Below are 7,094 nucleotides of genomic sequence, written 5' to 3'. Positions count from 1 at the left end.
CATTAGGTTGCCTTTTCATTTTGTTGATGATTTCCTTTATTGTGCAGAAGCTTTTCAATTTGATGTATTATGATTTGTTTATTTTTGTTTTTGCATTTGGTGTCAAATCCAAAAAATTTAGGAAGCAACTTTTGACTTTGTTCATTTTCTTGACTGTGTTGTTTTTCTATTTTGTTGGTTTTTGTTTTCATATTTGTTATTTCATTTCTTCCTCTTACTTTGCATTTTATTTCTCTTTTTCCCTAGCTTCATCATGTGGAAGTTGGTTAATTGATTTTAGATTTTTAAATGCAACCATTTAAAACCATAGATTTCAGTCTGAGTACTGTTTAGCTGCATGCCACAAATTTTGCTATGCTGTTTTTATTTTTAGTCAATTCAAACATATTTCTAATTTTTATTTTCCTTTAAACCTTATGTTATTTAAAAGTGTGTTGTTCAACTTATTAGATGTAGAGATTTTCCAGCTATCTTTCTGTTATCAACATCAATTAATGTTTTGTTTAGAGAACACATTCTGCCTTATTTCAATCTTTTATAATTCATTGAAATTTGTTTTATGTCCCAGCATGTGATATATCTTAGTTTATGTTTCATGTGTCCTTAACAAGCAATTATGTATTCTGCTGTGGCTGGGAGGAGCCTTCTAAAAATGTCAATTAGGTAAAATTTTAAGTAGCATTGCTCAAGTCTTTTATTTTTTACTGATTTTTCAGGCTTCTTGTTCTAAAGAAGGCAGCATTGAAATCTCTAACTATAATTGTGGATTTGTCAATTTTTCATTTTAGTTATGTTAGTTTTTATTTTATATGTACTGAAAGTCTGTTATTGGGTGCATATATATTTAAGAGTGCAATGACTTTATAGTGAATTGACTCTTTTGTCATTATTATTTTTATTTTTTTAAATATATTTTATTGATTTCAGAGAGGGAGAGATAGAAATATCAATGATGAGAGAGAATCATTGGTTGGCTGCTTCCTACACGCCCCACATTGAGGATTGAATCCACAACCCGGGCATGTTCCCTGACCAGGAATCAAACCGTGACTTCCTGGTTCATGGGTCAACACCCAACCACTGAGCCACACCAGCTGGGTTGTCATTTATAATTATTTGACTTATGCCTGAAGAATTTCCTTTTACAATTTTGTAAGTAGTCTTACTCCTGATTAATTTTTTTAACTTTGTTCAGCTCAAAAAAGTTTTTATTTCACCTTCATTTTAAAGATTATGTAGATTTTTTTAAAATATATTTTATTGATTTTTTTACAGAGAGGAAGGGAGAGGGATAGAGAGTCAGAAACATCGATGAGAGAGAAACATCGAACAGCTGCCTCCTGCACAGCCCCCACTGGGGATGTGCCCGCAACCAAGGTACATGCCCTTGACCGGAATCAAACCTGGGACCTCCCAGTCCGCAGGCCGACGCTCTATCCACTGAGCCAAACCGGTTAGGCGATTATGTAGATTTTTATCTTATTTAAAAAATATGTAATTCCATTGTCTTCTAGCTTAAATAATTTCTGTTGAGAATTTGTCTATATCATTGTTCCTCTGTGCATAAGTTCTTTTTTCTTTAAGATGTTCTCTTTACCACTGACATTTCCCTTTCAGTAAAATTTTTATTTCAAATATTGTATTTTTTATCTGTACACATTCCACTAGGTTTATTTAAATAGCTTCTATTTCTCTCTTAAGTTTATGTTTTCTTATAAATGTTAATATATAATCATAATAGTTGCCTTAGCATCTTTGTCTACTAGTTCCATTATCTCTGTTATTTATTATTCTACTGATAAAATTTTCTTTTTTTTCTGGAGTGCTTATTAAGATGTTTTTAATTATTTCTGTCATTTCATGATCAATATTTAAATTTCTTTTTCATTTTTAAATCTCGTCTTCAGACTTATTTGGTTATGTCTCTGTTTTCTTAGTAAAATTTGTCAGAATTTTATGTTTCATATTGTTTATTTTAAATAAACAACTTCTGTAATTGTTAATTTATTGGTTTTCTACTTTCCAATTATCCTGATGTCCTAAAGCTTTTTTCTTAATATTTCATTCATTAACTTTGATTCTATTTTATATAATAACAAAAATATTGAAATGATTAATTTGCCTTGTATTTTAATTTTAGCTAGATCTCACAAGTTTTGTTTTCTTAAATTATTTTCTAAATTATTTGTATGGATAGTTTAAGTCAAGGGGGAAATGGTAGGGCTTTGTAATTTCTTATTACTAAGGTTTTAACATAGTGTTTGTTTTTATTTCTCAAAGTCTTGGAAAATGTCATATATTGTTGGCTCTCATTAAATTTGTGCTCATCTGTTATAAAGTTATGTACTCATCTTTGTGCTAATTATTATGGTCAGAGTGATTAGGAATAAGATAATCTGGTCTGACAGAAAACATATGACTGATAATAGGTGACATGTGGTTCCCCAGAGACTTTGAGTACTGCTTGAATGGGGAAAGAGAGAAATGGATTCTGGATGACAACCAAATGGATCCACTAAAGTAGACATCCATTTTCCATCTTTATTTTATTAATGATGTCAGAATGAATGCCACTTATTTTAGCAAACACTACTCTTGATACAGAAATTAATAATAAATAATGATCTTTGCTTATTAACTTAGTTTTTTCCTTATACAATATACTAGTGGCCCAGTGCATGAATTCGTGCACATTGAAAGGAAATTAATTAAAAGAAATATTTTAATATCACTATTCGCCCTTTCTCTATAATAGTCATGTCAACCAAATTCATGATTGACAATACAGATTGAAACACATGTGTGTGATTGGCGCCAGCGAGAGCTTTATATCACACATGCGTGAGTCAACTTAGCCTTTTATATACATAGAATAAACTTGCTTAATTAGACCTGCTTCCTGATTTAGCTAAACCTTTTCCAGCCCAGTGAAGCACCCCAACTTCTCTTTCAGTTAATTGTCAGCAATACAGCAGTAAATATCAACATGAAGCAGATTATCATTGTAGATCTCTCAGGGAGAACAGGTAAAATATTATGTAACTGCAGCAGTGTTTGACTATATTCTGCTCAGTGAGAAAACCTGAAGTCATTTTCAAGGTCCACCATTCTTTCTTATTTTCAGTTGGGTCAAGTTTCTCAGCTACCCTTTTATTTAATGATGTTTACTTTGAATTTATATTAGTTCACACAAACACTCCATCCATGCTTTTGTTCCAGCCCTCCGGTCCAGTTTAAGAACCCATTGTGGCCCTCGAGTCAAAAAGTTTGGAGTCTAGAGCAGGGGTGGGCAAAGTTTTTGACTCGAGGGCCACAATGGGTTCTTAAACTGGACCGGAGGGCCGGAACAAAAGCATGGATGGAGTGTTTGTGTGAACTAATATAAATTCAAAGTAAACATCATTACATAAAAGGGTATGGTCTTTTTTTTTTAGTTTTATTCATTTCAAACGGGCCAGATCCGGCCCATGGGCCGTAGTTTGCCCACGGCTGGGTTAGAGTATAAAATGTTTCCACCTGGCTATAAAGCAAGTCCTGTTCCTGGGCTGAAGAAACTCCAAGGAGGCTAGTTGCTAGGGAGAGGAAGCCAGACGTTGCTATGTGATGTATTACCCGGCGCACACAGCCACTGTTTCTGGGCTGGGCTGGGCTGTGGGCAGCATTTTGGGCCATGGGGTCTCGGCAGTGTTGGCTGCTGTTTGGTGGGCTGTCGCTCCAGGGTGGTGGTGGAGCCTGTGTCCCACTTGGGGGAAGCTGAGTGTTGCTTTGTGGGCACCAGGTCCGTGGTGACATTTCTCTGTAAATGGCCAGTGTGCATCATGGCAGCTCCTGTGTTGAGCGTCTGTCCCCTGGTGGTCAGTGTGCATCATAGTGACTGGTCAAATGGTCGGACACTTAGCATATTGGCCTTTTATATATATAGATGTGAAATACTTAGGATTTATATTATTATTATTTTTAGAGAGAGTGAAAGGAGGGAGTAGGGGAAGGGAGAGAGAGAGAGAGAGAGAGAGAGAGAGAGAGAGAGACATGCCCCTACTTCCAACCTGGGGCTGGATTGAACCTGCAACCCAGGCACATGCCCTTGACCAGAAATTGAACCCATGACCCTTTGATCCAAAGGCCAACACTCTAACCACTGGGCAACAGAAGCCAGGGAAGGATTTATATTATTGTTCTTATGTCAGAGATAGGAAAACTGAGGCTCACAGGAATGAAATAACTTTCCAGTGTTCTACACTTAGTTTTTTGGATGAACTATTTCTCTTTTGTGGTTTTTTTTTTTTTTGGCAGGGGGGGCAGGGGTTGCAGTTGTATAACTTTATTCAACCATCAGCACTAGTTCTTGTCCACATTAATGGTCTGTAGATTTTTGAAAGTGGTGACAGGCACATAGGTGACCAATTATATAGCTTATTTGGTGAATCTTCATCCTCATTACGTTTTCTGGACAAATGTACCCGGATATGATATGGGACATTCCTTATTCCTTTGGCCCAGACAGCTTTGTTGAACCTGGTGTCAATGCACTCATCTGAAGTCCCCATCTCCTTCATGGCAAATTTCCAAATCTCCTGAGTGCCCAAGGGGCACGCTTCTTGAAAGCCACGCTGTGGATGCTTGTGGATGTTGATGGTGTGCTCTCTGGTCACCACCTGGTTGATGGCAGAGCGGCCCTTCTTCTTCTTGCTACCCTTTTTTGCAGGAGCCATCCTGCCCAACAAGTTGGAAAGAAAGAGCACAGGGTATTGTGGGAGAGGGAACACAATGTCTGGGAACTATTTCTAAGGCTAGCCAAGACAGCATACTTTCCAACTTAAAATTTAACTAAACACTATTTCTCTTCTTCACCTAGATTCCAACAAGTTTTCTCATTTTAAAAATGCCATATATTTTTTGGTGTCAATTATCCTATTTTGAATTGCTACTAAACTTATCAGTTTCACTATAATTACTTTTGTTAGGGGTAAATTATTTATAGTCTTAACCTCATAATTCTGATTATGCTGATGTGAGCAAATATGATATTCTTTCCAATACTGTGGTCACATTGTTTATAGCTTCTATTTTGTGTTATTCTCTATTTTCTAGGTTTAATGGTTTAAAGTATTATTACTTTTTAACAAATTTATATAGGTTGCATTCATATTTGCTAAAACAACACTTTCTATAATATCACAATTTGGTGACAGTATCCATTCTTTAAAAATATACCTTCCTAGATTTCTACCATTTAGTAGGGGCAAGAATTTTTTTGCTTAAAACTTTCAAGCAAGATACATGCTTGATTTTTAATATATACCTGATGTTACAGTGATAGGGCAATTTTCATTAAATAACAGATGTTTTAACTCTGTTCCTTGAGGCTTAATTTCATTTTCTGCACTTAGACGCATTGTCATGTATAGTACAATTCACCCTTGAACAATGTGGGATTAAGGGCCTCAAATTCCTGCTTAGTGGAAAATCTGTGTGTACATGTGGATTTCCAATTACCTGTTTATCCTTGAACAATATGGATCTGTTGAACTGTGAAAGTCAATTGAACTGTGAGGGTCAATTGAAAAAATCCACATTAAGTGGACATGAGCAATTCAAACCTATATTGTTCAAGGGTCAACCGCAATAGGAATTTCCAGTAGCTTGAGAAACTGTTTTGCAGTTGGCATAAAATTACAACTCTTTCATTACAAAGATTCATGATTAGAAGCTCACATTTTAGCTTGACGTCATGACTAGAATTGTTTAGTTTTCTATTTAATGAATCCTAGACAAACTCAAAATAGCAAAGGGTAAATTAATGTCTTAGAAATAGTTTCTGTTTTATCATACATGTCCTGATCATATGAAACTCTCTTCTTCCTCTGAGAAATATCAGAATGTATTTCATTGTATATGGCTCATAAAATTAATATTTGGAATGTCACAAGCATAAAATCTCTCATAATATGGAAAAAGTTGGAAATATGAGGCTGATCTTTAATCTTGAAAAATGGTTTATACTGATTTTTAATTTTTTAGAAGATTTATCTACATCTCGAGCTTTATCTATGTAAGAACAGGAAGATCTCAGGCTTTCAGTTTGGAAGTTCTTCCTCTAGCATATGGTAGCTGTGAAACATTGGGGTGGATACTTGGTCTCTGTGAGCTGATTTATTTATGGGAATAATAATATTTGCCTGACCTTAAAGAGTAGTTGAGAGAATCAAATGAGATCACATATGCGGAAGATACTCTGGGAACTGCCAAACGCAATGCAGTGTGGTGGCTATGTTAGCTTTGCATATGGATCCACACTTCACCAATGTGAAGTGTAAGCAATGCTTCACCAACCTATTTGGAAAGGGAGAAGGGGGACAATACATGAAGAAAGGGATGTCATAAAAAAGTCCAAATTTCCCATTTTCTCTTGAAAATCTACCTATATAAAAACCCTGGGTGGTGTTCATCACGACCTGAACCACCTCGACCAAGCAGAAGGAAGTCAGTCCTGCAGGGGTTGTCTTGGCAATGGCTGTGCCCTCCCCCAAGCTGTTTCCGGAGCTGTTTCCTGTAAGGGTGGGGTTTGAGGCAGGAACCCACCCTGGGAGCATAGAGGCTTATCTTTATATAAAGTGTGCCACGCCAGCACAGCCAAGGGTGAACCTGAGTGGGGGTGGCTGAAAGGCTTAGAAAAGACATACAAGAGAATGAAAGCCGGGTCTCGGTGGGACGCTGCTTCTCTGAGAGACAGCGACCACAACCACAGCAATGCCTTTATTTTATAGCAGATGCTATGAGGCAAAGTAAGGGCATGAACAAGATGTTTACAACATTCTCCTGGGTTTCAATCCTACTCAACTACATACACCTGAACTTTATCAAGCCTACATCACTCAGGCATGTGGGGCCACGTGTTTGGACCATAGGTTCAAGCTTACAACTACAGCTGTTGGCTATAATTGTGCTGGGAGGGCCCTGCCCTCGAAGCTGGGACTTGCATGTGGCAATGAGAGGACTGTGCCCTCTCACCAGTCCAAGGCTTGAACTTGTCCAAAACTCTGTAGCAGCTCTCCACAATAAAGTTTTAATTCTGTTTCTTTGTTACTAATGTT

The 7,094-nt window shown here is 36.7% G+C and overlaps 1 pseudogene; it reads right to left on the bottom strand.

Annotated features, from left to right (window-relative positions):
- Positions 1-4,308: 4,308 nt before the first annotated feature.
- On the bottom strand, positions 4,309-4,761 carry LOC102245598 (annotated as a pseudogene).
- Between the last annotated feature and the right edge of the window lie 2,333 nt (positions 4,762-7,094).

Source organism: Myotis brandtii, unplaced genomic scaffold (genome assembly GCF_000412655.1).
Source record: "Myotis brandtii unplaced genomic scaffold, ASM41265v1 scaffold174, whole genome shotgun sequence".
In the NCBI taxonomy this organism is placed as follows: Eukaryota; Metazoa; Chordata; class Mammalia; order Chiroptera; family Vespertilionidae; genus Myotis; species Myotis brandtii.
This window is presented reverse-complemented; position numbering and strand designations above follow the sequence as displayed.